The sequence below is a fragment of the Ixodes scapularis genome, unplaced genomic scaffold (assembly GCF_016920785.2).
Source record: "Ixodes scapularis isolate PalLabHiFi unplaced genomic scaffold, ASM1692078v2 PGA_scaffold1__304_contigs__length_218370807, whole genome shotgun sequence".
Taxonomy (NCBI): domain Eukaryota; kingdom Metazoa; phylum Arthropoda; class Arachnida; order Ixodida; family Ixodidae; genus Ixodes; species Ixodes scapularis.
In genome coordinates, this window is record NW_024609846.1 from 29,718,144 (window position 1) to 29,736,522 (window position 18,379).

At 42.4% G+C, this 18,379-nt stretch overlaps 1 pseudogene; it reads right to left on the bottom strand.

The window, feature by feature from the left end:
• The window catches only part of LOC121835669, a 37,479-nt pseudogene extending 33,318 nt beyond the window's left edge, over positions 1 to 4,161 (bottom strand).
• Positions 4,162 to 18,379: the final 14,218 nt, after the last annotated feature.

Sequence of the window (18,379 nt, forward strand, 5' to 3'; positions counted from 1 at the left end):
ATACCCGTCTGTCATTATTTCACAAGCTCTATCACCATGCCTCGCTTCACGACGATTTATTTTAAAACAGCCCCCATTATTTTTCTACGCCGCGATCATTTACTCAAAGTAACGCGCATCACATGCCACTCATCTAGTTACGAACGATCATTCATACCACGCATCATAATCGACTGGAACAACCTACCGGCTCACATTGCAACTGAACAAGTTATGTCTAACTTTCAAGAGCTCGTGCGCAGTTATACTAATACTTAAGGTTCTCTGTTATTCCTTGTTCTCATATTGTCTTTGTGTAGTTTTTGTGTTTTATTTCTGTGCTGTGGTATATTTGCTTGACCCCCTATGTAATACACTCATACAGAGGGCCTTTAGGGGTATTTTGAATAAAACAAATCATAAATAAATAAATATCACACGTTTATGAGAATTCCAGAAATGCAGTAACTTAGCTTCGGCAAAATTTACTGAAATGGTATTTGAGTTCCACCAACCTGTTAGTGCATCCATATTTCTTTGGAAGACTAAAACAGCATCATCATAGTTTTCATAGTGTAATATTAGCACCATATCGTCAGCATACTGAAATAGCTTAGGTTGCAGTGGTAGAATATCCAAATCATTTATGTAAACATTAAATAAAATTGGTCCCACAGTGCTACCTTGTGGTACACCACATTCGACTTTAGCTGTAGTCTGTCGTTAAAGTAGTTATGTAAAAGTTTTAAAACTGTTCCCTGAAACCTAATCTGTAAAGCTTTTGAAGTAACAGAGAATGATCAATGATAACAAAAGCCTTCCATAGATCTCTAAAAAGTGATAGGGCTATCTTGTTATTGTCTAGTGCTTCGTTTACACAGTCAGAAAAATCTTATAAAAGTATAATAGTACTTTTTTGCTGTCGAAAACTGTATGGCATGCTAGAAAATAAATTCAATTTATTCCGAAAACTGATCTTTGTTAGTTGCAGCCACTTTTCGATTATATGAGCTAATGCAGGTAGAAGGAAAATTGGTCTATAGCTCTCCGATTCCTCTTTTCTACCCTTTTCATACAGTGGACGTATAAGAGATGTCTTCAAGTCTTTCATACCGGAAGGATTCTCCCGCTATACAAGGTGAAATTTATAATTTTAATTAAAAAGTGTTTTAATTTATCTAAATTATACAGAATATTTCGTATTTTAATACTATCAAATCCTGGTGTTCCAGTTATTGGCATAGCATTTATAATCCTCAAAAGTGCGCTCTCCGTCATCTAAGGTAAGTACGCCGAACTAGAGCATCTGACCTGTGGAGTGACATGATTGAGACCAATCCGTGAGATGTTACTTTTTCTTCTTACGGAGTCAACAGAACACTTATTAAATTATTCTGATATCGTTGAAGAAGAATCTGATCCAGGGAAACTTTTATTTCAAATGTATCATCCACGCTATTTTTAGATGTGTACCAGTTAATTATTTTACTAGGTTCCATGTCTTTTTTATGTTTCTTGTCGAGGAGGTGCACTGATTTAGACAATGTTTTCCTTTTTGTAAACGTATTTTTGGTGTAACTTTATTGCGCACTGCACGAAATTCATTTCTTAGTTCTGTGTTCTCGGGATTTGGCTTATATCTGCTCCAAAGCCTTTCCTTTTGATCACACAATTCTAATATTCCCTCTTTTATCCTAAATTCTCAGGTTTTCCTTTCTTCAACTTTATTTTTCTGGTACCTCTGGAATAAATATTCTGAAACGTGTCTACTAGTTTACCAAACGCTGCAATCTGATCGAACTCACATAAAGAATTCCAATCGAACGATTTTATTAAGTTATCAATTTTTTTAGTATCTAATATAACTTTGTACCCATTTTCTGAATCTACATTTTCAGCAGCAATTTCTCCTAATATTGAGATTACAGTAATGTAATAGTCAGCTACCCTTTAGTTAATGTCTCCAGGCAGTGTTTTTAAATTTCTAATTCTTATAACTATGTGGTCGATACGTGATTTTGTAATTTTATCACCAAAATATTCCTCCCTCGTATAATTTTGAATGACATTTTCTAGACCAAAAGACGCGAGGGTATTAATATAACACGCGGTACTCCCTGTTTATTCTCATTTAGAATATGCATATTGAAGTCTCCAGCCAGAAGTAGGTATTGGTTTTTGTTAACTTCTTGAAAGATTTGGTCTAATTCATCACAGAATGTAGGTACATTTGAACTGGGTGGCCTTTATACAGCACACAAAACGTAAGAAAATTTCATTTTGTGAACAATAGCGGCACACACTTCTGCTTGTACAAATGAAACATCTATTTTTTTCTGATAAGCATTCGTCGTTTATGGACATCATAATTCCGCCACCTTTTCCTCGTTCTCGGCACAAGCAGAAAACATGAAAGCCTGGCAAGGAAAATGTAGCGCAACCTGCCTGTTTAGCATTGACCTCACTCAAGATAAGTACGTCCAAACGTGGTGGTCGCGTGTTTAAAAGTAACATTAACTGATCCCAATATCTGTAAGTACTCCTCACATTTACATCAATTAAGCTTAGTTTAGTGTCCGCGTTACTTACTTCCACCCTAGAAATTTCTGTATATGCGTCCTACTCACGGAACGATTAAAAAAACGATTCCATGATTACTTGATTTTGATTAAGTCTCGTTCGCTCTCAATCCGAATCACAGCCGCTCCCTCCTTCTGCCTTACGAATATTTTTTTCCCGTTCTTTATCCAAGTATACATCTACTCTTTTTCCTTAGCACATGGCTTGGCGGACCACAACAGATTTTTCAACGCTCGAGTCAAGTTTTCATTTATATAAATGTTCTCATATCTAAGAGTAGTTCGTTTTCGCACCCACAGGTCCCTTGTACGCCTCTCGGTGAATCTTACCAAGATAGGTGTGATTCTTCCTTCTTTAGCTTTTAGCCTGTGGGCAGCCTCGATGTCATTCAGAGTCACTGGTGCCAGATGAAGGTTCGTTGCCACTTTAAATGACGCCGCAAAGAAGCTGGGTCTCAAGGGACGTAAAGAAATCTTGATCAGATCACCAAAAACAAAATACGTATCACACTTCCGCAACGTGTAGCTTGTTGGTGTGTTTGCTCGTTGTTTTCTTGCCCTTTGCTCGTTTTATTGCGTGTCAAAAGCCCGAATCATATTCTAAACGTGAATGATTGCCCATGATGTAAGTATCAAGATACTCTTCTCCTGAAAAAGAAAGTCATCACAGTAGTGTCTGCCGGAAAATTGTGCGAGGCAAAATATAAAAGATCGCCGAGAAGTAAACCTCCGCTGGTGGTAAACATCACGCCCCGCAAAAAGATGGTGGTTTAGTTTGTATTTATCGTTTCTTGGTCACTGCGTCGGACAAGCGTAGTCACTTTCCTCCTATAGACGCATACAACCGTCTCAGAAAGCTGACCATTAGAGGTTCCGGTTCACCTGGATTTCTCCCAGAACTGAACCAATTCGAGCTAGACAACAAGGCCTGCACTTTTCATCCCTGACGTCATCACCAGTGGGTTTACGCAGCGCCGCCTTACTTGGGTCAGCACCGCCGGCAGCGCGTCTCGCAGCATCTCACGACGAGCGCGCGACGCTCGCACGCGGCTACGCCAAGACGGATGCGTCTGCCGCTTCGCGGAGAGTCTCGTCGAGCTTCAGCGCGTTTGCCGCTTGGGCAGGGTCGGGGATCCACTAATGATGCCGTCACACGCAGGCCTTGACTGAGCACGTCTGCTAATGATTCACGTTTTCTGCATTGGGTAAGATGGCTCCAAGCATGATCTCAGGGGTGCGTTTCAAAGGCCAATCTCGGCTGTTATAAACGGTGGTGTGGAAAGTGCGGGCGACGTGAGATCGCGTTCCAGCACGCCCTGACCGCTTGCAACTGGATTTCGTCGAGGCAGGATGGGGATGGAGAAACGGGATGTTTCGCTTCAACTATTTCTCGCGCTTCAAGGTCCTACCAGAGAGAATCTCGGCGAGAAAGGAGTCAACAATTAGAGTCATCCAAGTGTTTTCGCGGTAGGGCTTGAGACATCTGATTCTGAAGGCAAATTTTTACTCGAGTTAGGCCTTCTCGAGCTCTGAAGAAAACATCGCGGTACCTTGATTTGCCCCAGATCTCCAAGATGGCTAGTTTGGCTAGCTGATTGTTCATCTTTTTAGGTACTACGCGGAAAACCGCGAACCGCGAACTAGACAGGAGAGGACGACATGACGTGGCGTATATGCCGGGCCCTCTATTTCTCTTCTGTCTTTTTGGCGTTGTACGTAACATAGAGTTATTATAATGTACACTAGAGGTCCAACTGGTGCTAATGTGTTGACGTAAAATGAAACAAGCAGCAACCAGTCGAAAAGTGACTTCCGGTAATGCATTTATATGGGAAAAAGCGAGTGCATTTTCTCCCTGCGCTCGATCATAAGAGCAAATATTCCGTATAATTTGTACGAACTAGGTAGCTTGGAACATTTCTCTGTCAGGCAGACGAAATAATTGGTCAGTTACGGCGTTTTTCTTTCAAGCTCATTGCATTGAAAACGGTGCTAAAACGGCTTCGTACAAGTATTTTTGTGCACTGTCGGATATTGTTAACGCGAACACGACGTCTGCGCAACCCTGGATCAGTAACTGCCCGTGCATGTACGATCAAAATAAATTGAAGGATTTTAAATAATTACTTGTACTGCTTTATTCTTTCTGCTCTTTGCGAAGATGCTTGTTCTTTGTTGAAAACATCACCCGCACGCTTCAAATTTTTGAGAACAAGTGCCCGATATAAGCTGCCCGGCAGAGAAAACGATACAAAGAGACAGCTTTCATACCCCACCTACTTTATTCTTTACGTCTTGAATGGTTTTATTCTGTCGTAAAGATGCAAGATGCATATTGTGGCAGGACTGACATATTAGCAATATAGAAGCGTCATCGGAATGCTGGTGAACCTTGAACACATTTTAAATTCCTTTCGATTGTAATTTAGCTTTGAATCGTTGATCGTTTTACACACCTGCTGCGGAACACATGTTTAGGACTAAAATGCAGCGAAGTCCTTCAGTCCTTCAGTGTCCTTCAGTGAACATCGTTCACTGAAGGGCAAAATGCGCTACCTCAAGCAATTACACTTTTGCAATGGTATAAAGGTACCTACTATTCGGTACAAGCGAAATGACAAAAGTTATGTGATTTTCTGGCGAAGAGACAAAATGCACGCGCGTTTTTCTATAGGAATGCACAGAACGACCGCAAACGTAGACTGGTTGCTGTCTGCTGCATTAGACCGACCTCACTGAGCGTTCGGCGCATGCGTGACGCCGCCATAACTTTAGTTCTCAGGAGGCAGACAGCCGTGCACGCGAGGGCTCGTACCTTTTCGTGCTTTACACACGCAGTGCTCCAGCGAGGTTGTCGCAAGTGCAAAAAGACTAAAGTTCCCTCGATGTATTGCGGCAGCGGTGGCGTATAGTCAAACTGGCTGGTGAGATCGGTCTATTTGCGTCACGGAAGTCGCATAGACACTAGCGCCGGCTGAACCTCTAGCGTACATTATGATAAATCTATTGTATGTAACACACAGACTTGAGCGCCAACTTCTGCAAAACAGAAACCAGTGCCGGCTGCCCCGCTGAGACTGGAAGAAAGCACTGCGAAGGCTGACATGGGGCACGCGAGCGTCTTGAGGCACGGTTTCTTTCCTCCAGTGCCAGCTGAGACGCTGCTTCTCTACAAGCCGGCCCAGACACAACCATCTTTTTTCCCCGCATCTAGAATGACATGTGTTTTGTGTCATCAAGAATGTGGTTATTGCAGATCTGTAACTGCAAAACTGATTACGCTGAACTCGCCGGAAGAAAATCAATAGGTCATTGACATGCTAAAGCGCGTTTATAAAGCGAATTTTTCCAGCGCGACAACAAACAAGAAAATGCTGATGCGCTTGAAGCGCTTTAATAATATATTATTTTTCAATCATTTAGATATGCAAGATTCTTCAAGTTCTAGCTCCGCTGAGAATGGCTGTAGCGAGAAGTGAGAATATTTAAGATGTATTAATTGTGTTAGAAATTTAGAATGGTGCGTAAATTTTCATTTAGATTAATTTTCACTAACAACACCGCGCATCGTAGTGCAGTCACTATACGATGCACAAAAATCGAGTTATATTTTAACTGATTAATCACTCTCCTATGTCGCACTGAGTAAGGTTTTGGTAAGTACACAAATGCTCGGTTCCTTCATATATATTTTTATACTGACGAATATTGGCCTCGAGATTGGCCTAGAGGTGGCACTACTGTCGCGCGATCATCATCATTAAAGCGGAGATAGAAGCAATAGAAGCATAACCGTCCCATAGGCTCTCCACATTCGTGCGCGACACGGTGTAGATTCTTGCGTTTATTCTGTCGCAAAGTATCGGTGGGAAAACAATTTTAGCGGAAAATGATGCGGTGTTGTTCGGTGTTTCAGTGAAGATCGATTCGTGTGACCAGCGTACTGCCCAAATTTAAATAATCGCTCGTGTGGATGCGTCGTCTGCTCTAGGCAGACGTTGGGAAGCATGGATCAAGACGATGGATGCCTGTTTCTGGGTGAACTGAACTATTTATGCTAAATATTTGTTGTTCTTAAAAGAGATGCATCGGCTGGCTCACCAGGGTGGATATTCAAGAAAACAAGGAATTCCAACCCGAATACTTACATAATACTGGTACTGTGGGTTGTGGAATCGCAGGTTCTACTCATTTGTTTTCCTAACTTTTAACTTTTGCAGTAATATAATAATATTTCATTGAGAGACGAGAAGTTAGTGATATATTGGAAATTACCGAGCTATTAAGTTTCGCTGAAGCAAATGTTCCCCTTCACTGTGTCACGGTGTGGGTAAGCTCTTCGGAGTCGGAACAATCTACCACCTTGCGGTGAGGAGAGAGTGCCATCTTTTTGTTACGATATGGAAACTGTTCGGTGGCAGGACAAGTGAAGCAAAGTTATCTAATATATATGCCGCAAGTATAGACAAACACGTGGAACCGACCAACGCAACAGCGTGCGCGTTATTAGATTCTCTTCTAGGTAGTGTGGGTTCACCCGCTTCAAGTTTTTTGGGGAGGACCGCGGATGTCGAGAGGCTAATATTATAAATTTCTGGCTAAAAAAAATCTTCTATTCAAACGCCGTAGACTCTGCAACTCCAACAAGCGACGCTCACCATGACACAAACAGCATCGGCCGCAGCGGCACTCTTTTACTGATGAGGGCTAGCGACCCTTACGAGACTTGCCGATAACCCTCCACTCTATAGCCTAATGCACATCAGGACTGAGCAGTTCATCGATTTACCTTCAGATTATTCAAATGATGCTTTTATTGCGAAATATATTTTGCCGTATTTTTGGAATATTGTGCTGGAGAAAGTCAGGAAGAAGAAGTAAACAACTCCAGCTTTTAATATTTCTGTAGAGTAGATTGTTGGGCTAGTTGATATCTCTGACGTCTTTATTTCTTTCAGGACAAAGGCTTGCTCGGTAAACCACTTCAGCATGCTTGTGATTGTCATCGAGGGAGAGTACCCTGTTTAAATAATAACTTAAAAATTACCTCAATTTGAGAGTCTTCCCGTGTTCATATGTCTCAAAGAATCACAACGTGAAGTTTAGAATGGGACTACAATATGCCATCTATGACAAGGTGAAAATAGTAAAAAAAATGTTGTTTTCACGTCTTCCACGCGATATGACTGGAGAAAAATAAAAGAATATATGTATCAATTGATTTGTCTACTAAATGGTGGCGATCAGTCGGGTTAATTTTTAATCAAACCACCGTTTTACGAAATCAACCTTCAATGTTTTACGAAAGCTATGATTTGTGCGAAACAACAAAATATGTGGGACCAGCGGTTCTATACAAACCACAACACTGCGATTATGGAAGCATCCGACTTAATATTAATCGCTTCGCTGAATTTCCACGCATAAGTTTGCAGCCAAAATCATAAAGCAACTGGAGTATTTATTCTGCAATTGCTTGGTTATCAATAAGGTGTAGTACTCTAAACATAACTTGCGGTAATTTAAATCTCACTAACTCACGTTCGAAAGTCTGCGGCATGATAGAAACATTATACTCGTTACATTCTTCAGTGCACACCATATTTTAATTCACAAATTTGTAAGCTCATCCTCCTTTTTTATTGTTCAGGGTCATTTTACGCTTATCAATCACATTGTAGTTGTGCATTATATCAGTAATTATTTTAATCAACTTATGTCCGAACTGCTTGTTCATGCAGAGCGGAGGTGGGGAAAGAAAGCGAAAAATAAATGCAAGTTTTTTTACATCATTTTTCTAATTAGCAAAAACGACGTCGCACAACGTTACTGAACAACTCGACACACCTTAGTATTCAATGCACTGCTTGAGAAAGCGATTTTACGATCGATCAATGGATAGAATTTTATGTCATAAGCCCCTTCCTGAACTTGAGTTCCTGCTGAGTCCATATAAATAAGGGATGCGCTTTTAACCAGGAGGAGTTGAGGCGATCGTGTTTCGAGCACAATCGCTTGTGCTGAAAGGTCGATGACAGTCTCGAGTGTGACCTGGAAGTGAGTTAAGGGGGAGGAGGACAGGGGGGGGGGGGGGGAGGGACTCTATTTTGGAGTCCCTCCGCCCTGAGCTTCCCCGTCTCGCAAGCATCGCAGACTGCAGCGACTTCACAACCCTCATAAACCGATCGCATTCCACAGACTCGAAACGCCAAGAAAACACACAAAGAAGCCCAAAGAATGGTCGCACAGTTCTCTCCTCAACTGCCCAAAAAACGCCCAAAAGTGCCTCCTATCTATTAGCGCGTGACACCCGAAGCTATATTTAGGTGGAATTAGTTTCCTAAACTGCAGCCAGAGGGACTCCTGCAGCGCCAGCGGCGGCGTGGCGGCGGTCGATATCTTTCCCTTTCCCCCATCGCCTCCTCTCAAGAAAGTTCTCTCTTCCTCTTTTTCTCGATTTCATTTCCCGGCGGCCCAACATCATTCAGCGCGGATCAAGGGGAAAGGGGAGCCGAGCAGCCGTCGTGCCCCTTTCCACGCCTGAAGTGGAGAGGAGGCGACCGGCAACAAAAGCTAAATAAATATGGCGGCAGCGAGCCTGCTCTCTGCACAAAGAGTCTGCCCAGGTCTGCTACCGGGAAGGGGCGAGGCGGCTGAGGCCTGCGCTGGGCTGCGTGTGCTACGATCACCGGTGACTGGTTTTGAATTAGAGGCGGACTTGGAGCTTCCTTTGCGCTGACGGATGCGAGTGCTGGAAACAGCGGTACTTCACTCGGAGCGCTGAAGCCAAACAAAAAAGAAGAAAAGAGAGATCAAGGAAAAGAAACAACTGTGATTATTCTTTTGCGAGCAACGCTACACCTTGAAGAGACTCGTGCTGTGGGCGGCTCGAGATGAGAAGCTTGTGATTCGAAGAATTGCCGGCTTCGAATATATCCCAGGTGAGAGGATCGTTTTGGTGCACCTAGGAATTTCCTCGTGCTTTTTTTTTTTTTTCGTTATTTCTCGCCAGAAGAAAAAAAAATATATTTCAGTGTCTCATTTTATATTATTTCGCGCTCTGTGGTGGTTGCAAGATTAGACTCCGGGAGAGGTATAATGGCATCTGGGTTCTCGCCGGTTGATCAGGCGGACAAGGTTGGCGGGAGCCCATCCCCGCTAACGGATGGCGGACTGTATTTTCAAAGGAGCGATAGTAAAAGACACGTGTAATTGAAAACACAACCTAGCAGTTATATGTTCTATGCAGGCCTAAAGAAGAACTGAAGTAATGTGAGCATTCGTCAATGTATAAACATTTTTTTTTTTGTTTTTAATCTTGAACAAGAATCCGGAAGTTCCGACCATAATGGTGTCTTCTTTCCGGCGACCCACGTGGTTGCGCACGCACCCTAGAGTTGCAGTTCCAAGTTATTCCGCGTGAAGCTGACCTAGGGAACTTAAAATTGTTTGACGTGCACTAATTTTAACAGAAATAATCTTTGGTTTGTTATCGTGAGAACGTAAGGTCAAAAGATGATGACACCGTTCCATATTCGTCTCCTTACGTAAGAATCTATTGATCAATTGAATGTCCACAGCAATTCTCTTACCTATTTTGCAATAAAAAAGTATAAATAAATCAGAAAGACATATGTTAACTCGTGCAAAACTTGATTGCACGTGAAGCTGCTTGTAGAGTTGTAAATTGATATTTTTTAAATAAAAATAGAAAGTAATTCTATGCAGAAATACTTTATATGAATATTAATATATGGTCGCATTTATAAAGGCCTAGAATACTTTGTCGTTCTATAACAAAACACTTTGCAGTGTGTGCATTCTTAGCCAGCAATCAAGTACCCGTCGTATTACCTGTCACTTAAAGGCCATTTACTGACTTGGTAAAATAAATGGACACCTTGGCCGTTTTTATTTTGTTATTCTAGTTTTTCCATGGTATTAATCTACATTGTATGCAACGACTTTATCTTATGTAAACTGAGAAACTTCTCAAAGTAACACATTTATTTTCATCAATATAAATATTTATTCAGGCACTCTATTCAGAAGTGCTAACAGTATAAGCCGGAAACTTTATGATGTGGTTTTAAGTAAATAAGAGCACCTTGCTAAGTCTTCTTAATTTTTTTTTATCCATGTTGATATGTTACTTGGCTAAATATAAAGACCATGCAAAATAAACTGAATCGAAGAAAATACGAACTTGATCTTTCTTACTTCGACGCGCATCTCTATGAGTAAGAGTAAATACAATTTGGACACACAATTGGCTTACCTAATGCTTCTAAAATATATCCAAAATAAACAATTTCCTTTTTTGAATATTTCTATCGGTTTATTTCCGAGAATTCTAATATAGAACCTACACTCTGAACAGTGACGTCAATAATGTTAGCCTACTATAATAGTGTCGCGCATTTTTTATTGAGATTTTTTGGCGACCTTAAATAATATTCGGCGTAGGTTGTTCGGTAATGCGCATATCATTGTCTCTTCCCTCTTCTAAAATAACAGGAACTTTATAATCCTTTCTTTCTGAAATAGTGGCGAGATCTTTCCGCGGATTTAATATTCGGTTTTACTTGCATTATTAAAATACGCAGGATATCGTGTTTTTTTATGTTTAACTTTATAACCTTGTCGAATTTTATCTTTAAGTGGATATTTCACCCCGAGGCGGCGTCTACTTATATAAGCAAACGAAATGCACAACAGCCAACTCGCTTGTATCATGCAGCTACTCACAACTTCAATGCTTGAAGTCAGCTTGGGCGTCTATACGTTACCGTATTTACGCTGGCGTGTGCTTAAAGTGCGGTCTCTTTTCTGTCGTCAAAGTGAATGAGGATTTGGTGCGGAAGCGTCAACGCGCCCAACCAAACCGCTAACATACACGAATTTGTAAGCCCAAAACCAACATTTCAACAACATCGACCAGGTTTTCACGCTTGTGTACGTGCGACTGACCGAATCATTCATTAAAACAGCGAGTGATGCTTGTCAGTTTAAAGCACAAAATGTTTATTTTTTTTTTTTACTTAACTCCTAGTAACAGTCTTTTTATTCATCCCTCCGTCCATCGGTCCGTCCGTGCATTTGCCGCTAAATTTAGCGGGAAATGGATGGTACGAGAGCCTAAACACCAATTCAGTTTCCCAAATTTTAGCGTGAAACTTTATGTCACGAAACCTAAAACTACGTGACCTTTGCACCAATTCAGTTTTCCCGCTAAATTTGTCGGGCAATTTGATGTCATGTGACCTATGAGCCAGTTTCCCCGGTAGCGAATAAATTGACGTGACGGGACCTCACGTGACGTCGCCTGCATGTTTATATATTCTAAAGCGACTTAATTTTCGCGGTATCAAACTTTTCGCGAATCGGGCCAAAGCTGTTTATTTACTTTTTTAATTATTCGCCGTCTCTAATTCTCGCAAATCGGGGTGGTTTGCAATGTATATGCTACCCTATGGAAACGTACGTATTCGCGAGAGATGTTTTTCCCGAATCGTAGGTGATTCGCGAGAACTCTGTCCTCGCGAAAATTAAGTCGTTTAAAGTATACATGTATATTGGTGCTACGTGGTCTCTACTGCAGCAGACTGTATATTGTCTACAAAACAAATTAAAGCAATCGCTCGTTAAACAATGCATTTTAACCGTTATAGGACTTTGGAGAAGGTATACCTGCCAATTTTTTACTTTCTGTTTTCTATTAAAGCATTTCAGCTCATCGTTTTCAGCTGGTTCTGCGAATTCTATGACATAACTCTCGACGTTAACAGCTGTCACGGCAAACTTGCAATGTCCGATGAAAAAAAACAACAACAACACAAAAAACAACCGTACACGCCGGTGTATGTGCTACATATTACAAGTGGTTTGGCTTCGCCGACCTTCACAAAGCGCACCTGTGCTCCTCAATCAACGTAATTCACTCAACTCTAGAACAAAACAAGCACCACGTGTGATCCAGATAAAGTCTGTATGCACGATGATGCTCCAAGTAGGAATTTAAAATTTCCGATTTGTTAGCTCCCGTTTGTTTTCTTGGCGAAAATAATGAGGGGTATTATGATGATATACAGGATGACCTAAGCATCTGCATCGCCATTAAATAATTCGCAGAAATCAATGAATGCGAGGGAGAGAACCCGATTTTTCTTTGGAAATTGCGAAGGATAGATTCATCATCCTAAGCACTCTACAAGCTGCTGTATGTCTACTTTCCGGTGAACACTCGGCCAGCCAATTTCTGCGTTCTGTGGTAACTGACGGTCTAAGAAATTCAGAGCGTGGCCTTTTTCAGTTATATTTTCGCTCCGCAGCCAATGGCATTGTGCCTTTAGTCGCTAAGAGCGCCGAGGAACCAGTGACGAAGCAAGAAGCGTTGACCATATTAAGCTACACCCTGTGTTTATCAAGCTGTCACCATGGTTTGAAAACGGAAGCTTGGTGAATGGCGAAGGTGGAAACGAGCTTTGACATAAAAACGTCATCTGCGAGGAGTTTAGGAAGGAGTTTAGCATGCTACACGTCCTGCTCGTTGTCCTACCGCAGTCTTCACTTCTAAGTAAAACCCTTCCGTGGTTGTCGGTCGCCGAGCATCGATTCTTAGTAGATCACAGTAATTCGCTGTTCAAGTTCCAATGCGAGAACGTAGACGCATCGGCAAGTTTGCAGTGCGGTGTTAAATCACCTAGATTAATTTTCTACAACCACGCTCTAAAAAAATGTTTGTACGTCTATTTTCACGCACAAAACTCGGAGATCCAATCACCGCAACTTGCGGAGGCAGCTCAGCGACTGACAATGCCGAAACATATGTTTAGACCGAAAAACGCAGTCTGAGTTGTGACATTACGCAATGCAAAAGGTCACGCTTGCATTACTTAATGTCACAACTCAGACTGCGTTCTTTGGTCTAAACATATGTTTCGGCATTGGCATTCGCTGAGCTGCCTCCGTAAGCTGCGGTGATTGGCTCTCCGAGAGTTGTGCGGGAAAGCAGACTCACGGGCTTTTTTTAGAGTGCAAAGGGTCAATCCCAGAAAGCGCGGCTTTGTGGGTATGCGTGTTTTAGCGGAGTAGCCTTATAACCTCCTCTTTGTCACGGTTTCTCTGAGGGTAGTCTGGATGTTCGAATTTCGGTTCTCAATGCGCCGTATCCAAGTAGGATCGGGTCAGCGGAGATGACGGAACCAAAATTCCCTAGCTAATAAAACCGTAGCGACGAATTTTCGGCGTCACCCAGAGAGGCTGAACGCAGGGCAAAGGTGAGACTCGTGCTAGGCCAGTGAGAACAACAGCCGAACTCGGACGCAACTGTAGCGTCCAAGAAATGCCCCTCACTGGCCTTCTTTATGGGGACACCGAAAATGCAATACCAGGGCTCAGTTACATATACTATGGTTTACCTGACGTGGGTAAACCATAGTATACAAGTCACTGATAACATCCAGTATGTTATCCGAAATGTTTGACCCCTAAAGTGAGGCTGCAAAACAAATAAGCAAGTACAGAAGCTGCTAGCCTGCATCCTGTCTGGTATTTACGCTATTAGCAACCACTAGCTGAACCATAGTTTCTTTGCGTCTTGGAGGGTAAGCAAAGTACGGATATTGTAGATAACATCGAACATTACTTTGTGAACGATCAACCTATATCGTAAATTACAGGCTCCTTAGTAGTAACTGCACTTTTTTTTTATAATATCTACCTTCCTCGGCATAAATATAAAATGTTCTTTTCAAATATTTTTTTATTGAGGATGTATTGACAACAACTGATGGTATTTAGAGTTTCCCTTTTGGGCTTACCTGAACACGGAAAACTGCAAAGGTGCGTGCCTCGGAAAAGAGAAGCGTTTACTAATATCTGAGAGTTTTTCTATTAGAACTTTCTGCTTGTGCACTCAAAGAATCTCCCGAGTGTTCTTGTCCCAGGACACAAATTGCGTAACTTCTGTCAATTGGAACCAAGAGCGATTAGAGTCATGCTCCACTAGCCATGCGGTTTTTTATGGCACAAGCGGAGCTGCCTTTTTATGCCTAACGGCTCTCTGATTCGCCAAACTATGCAGAGCACAAGTTCGTCTGCTTCTTTGCAGATGTTGCGATGATGTTAGAACGCCGAGCTCTGATTGGCTGATTTAAAAAAAAAATAGTGGGTTGACTTCGAGGAATCTAGCATTGATGTCCACCCGTCATCCTTTCAATCAAAGCGAATCAGGGCTCGGCGTCGTCCTGTGCTAGAAGCAGACGACTTTCTCCCCGCATTAAAGGCGGGCTTTTAATTAGCGTTTCCATAATAACTTCAGTAGACCGCGAAACGAAAAAAAAAAAAACAGCTTTTTTATACATAAAAACTTAGGGATTTTACGCGAAAAAAAATTAATTTTAGAGCAATATTGACGGCGAAAGATTTATTTGAAATTCTTCGCGCGAAGTCCGTGACGTCACGGGTCATTCCGGAATGACCATCTCGGTCGTGAAGGCGAAGCCGATCCACCTCTCCTCCACGCGCCCGAAATGCCGAGAGAGAAAACAAGTGGAAAGGAGGTGACTGCCGACTAAATCGCGTCTCGCGCCGTCAGTATTGATATAAAAATTGTTTTTCGCGTAAAATTACTTTTTTGACACGCGTGTCCCAAACAAAAAAACAAACAAAAATATGTATATTTTTAGGTGTTTTTTTAAAGAAATGCCAGTGCGTGCTTGTGCTCATGAAGGCTTAAGAACTTCAGAGTGTTTTGTACGGCAATTGCTTGCTGTGCAGCTGAGACGCCACCTGACACGCGGCTGTGCGCTGGTGCTAAAGGTTAGCTCCCACTAAAACAAACTGTCGCGTAGTCTCAAGCTAACAGGACAATGGGCTAGTTCTGATGTATTCAGGGCCCACAGCTGCGCTGAGTTCCATATGTTGAATGATGACGTGTTAGCGCGTGATTTTCACCATGTAAAGCAGTCCCGCTGTGCGTTAGTATACACATGGGCGACTATGGCCAGCCGACTCTTCTACGCAATATGGGCATCGCGTAATTTCTTAGGTGTATACTTTAAATACAAATTGCACAGAACTATTTCTACGGGTGAATTCGTAGTTTTATTTTAATTTTAATGCGTCCATTCTCCAATAATTGGTGACCCCTGACACGCAATTTTTGTTTGTACAGGTACATTTGTATGTGTTCATTTTTCAATCATTGGTGATACAGACGTACAAATTTTTCTTTGCATTTCATTGCTTGCTTGTATTTTTGCCTGAAAACATTGCAGTCTTTATTTCTGTTTTCTTTTTTGCGTTTACCTAATTTTGTCCCCTCATTTCCTTTGTATGAGCCAGGGCTGGGCAGTATCGCTATACAAATGCATCCCGATCGTGGGGAGTTTTTGAATAGCGCACTCTAAAGCTTTGCGTGCGCAAAGAATAGCGTCGTCGACACTGAGCATGCGCCGAGCGCTAACCACGTTTTGCGCTTTGTGTGCGTTATATTAGCGTACGCTATTTTTCGGAAATTGCGTGCGTACGCAAAGAGTCTTTGCGCTCCTCCAAGATGGATTCGTAATGAGAAGTTGGCTAAAGCCAAGTCCAGCAGAGTGTAAACATGGCGGCTCCGAGGACCATGGCCACCATGGCTGCGGCCACTTTGGCGCCGTCGTGAGCGTGACGTCGGCGGCAAACTCGCGACTGCGATTTTCAATACGGGACGAAATTGCACTCGGTTTGGAAAACCCAGTAAGGGGGGCAACGATCGCCGGCCACTTGATGCTTGCGATGCGCGAACGTTTCTCGGCGAAGCTACGTTGTGCGAAGGTCAGTATACACGAGACCTCTCTTGCCGATGCAACGCAGGCGGACACTGCCGGTCGACCGGTCGCGCCGCACTCTCACGTTTAAACAAACCTAAAATGTTGCTCTAAAAAAAATAATAAAATAACACTTTTTTTTTTGTTGCTTTTCAGGCAACAGCAATTTGTGTGTGAAATACAATTGTGACTATCTTGGTGGTGTCGCAAGCGCGCGATGCTTGAGCTTTTGTGTCACGGCGGTGAAACGCTATTCTAAAACTCTCTTCCATAGTGTGCGCTAATGCAAGCGATAAATTTGGCGCTAGCGTGCGCAAAAATTGCGTACGTTATTTTAAACCTCCCTAGCATCTTAGAGATACTTTCGAGTATTTGTATCTCTGCATCGAGTTACTTTTGCAGAATGTATTTCTATTTCAATAGTGAAATTCATTTTCAATGTCTCGCTTGTATTGGGGGAACTTGCTAGGCTTAGGAATCTCGTTACATTTATAGTCATGAAATAACTGTCGGTTTTATACAATTAAAACTATTTTGGGTGCAAGGAGTTTTAGAATTTGTAATGTGAGCTCGGCGCATAATCTCACCTAGAGGAAGGAACTTGGAAGCCTGCTTGCCTAAACTGTCACAAACAGACACAAAAAAGGTGGTTCGAAAAACAGTTATAATATAACTGAAGAGATGCGAGAGTTTGAGGTAAAGGGGGGTGAATAGACCTGCTTAGGGATAGGAATACAGTCACCATCATTTGCGTACTCCGCGAGCTGCACCCTCACCCTCAACCACTGTCCGGGAAAAACATGTACTTTTGTATGTATTTGTATTCCGGAATACCTTTTTTTTGTAGGTTTTGCAGAAGTACCTTCGGGATATTCCGTTAGATGTGAGACACATGTAGCTCAGTACCTGCCTTTAGGCATTTAAATACATGTATCTCAGTACTTGTATTCTAGAATACTTTTTGTAGTATTTGTGCCCAGCCTTGGCATGAGCCCTCAAGATGTAGTAAATGATAATGCAGATGGGAAAATAGCATCGTTTTGTATCGAAGTTATTTCTCAAGCAAACGACCTTAAAAACAGCCCCTGCTGATTGCAAGGAGGAAAATAAGTAAATCTGCTTTCCTCGGGCCTGTAGACCACATTTAAAGCTCTTCAGTGAGTATCTGATTATAATTTAGAGTCCACATGGAGACTGTCTTGCTGCCCGAAGTGTATATAATCATGCTTTCTATACGTATCGTAAGGCAGAACAAAGTAATGGGAGCACAGCGTACAGTGGTGCTCCGTAAACACCAACTATGGTATTATTTGGATCAGTTTAGCCAATTAGAAAGGTCATCGGTATTGAGCTTCAACTGCCACGCGATCTCAGGGGCAAAAGGTCTGCGCCCATTCTTGACGCTGCATAGGAATTTGAACACAAGCTTATTGGTTCTTACCACAAGCTTAAAGGATGCTGGACCAAACATTTCAAAGTCAATAATAACATTGTCTTTCCAGGAGTCAATAGCCGTCGGTGTGCGCGAGCACACGCAACGAAATTGACGTCATCATATCCCCCATTCAAGCTTATTAAGCCTGAATGAAGGATATGATGACGTCAATTTCGTTGCGTGTGCTCGCGCACACCGGCGGCTGCTGACTCCTGGAAAGACAGTATTATTATTGACTCTGAAATGTTTGGTTCAGCATCCCTTTAACTAACTTAAAAAAAAGACCATTGAATCATGCTTTTTAGAGGATTGTGCGGTAGCGTGCGAGTAGGAGTTTCTGAGAGCCCAAATTGAAACGAAGGGTCCCGCATGTGAACTGGTACCGGCAATGAAACCGGCCGGTTGAAAAGTTCGTCGTCGGACTCAGTACGTCTGGACGCACAAGATCTTTGCACAGCGACGTCGAGCCTCGGCGCAACGCAATCCTCTAAGCGTCACCGGCGTCAGTGGGGATATGCGAAGGAATTCAATCACGACGCCACGAACGTGACGGCGGCCGCTTGGAACTCTATCGG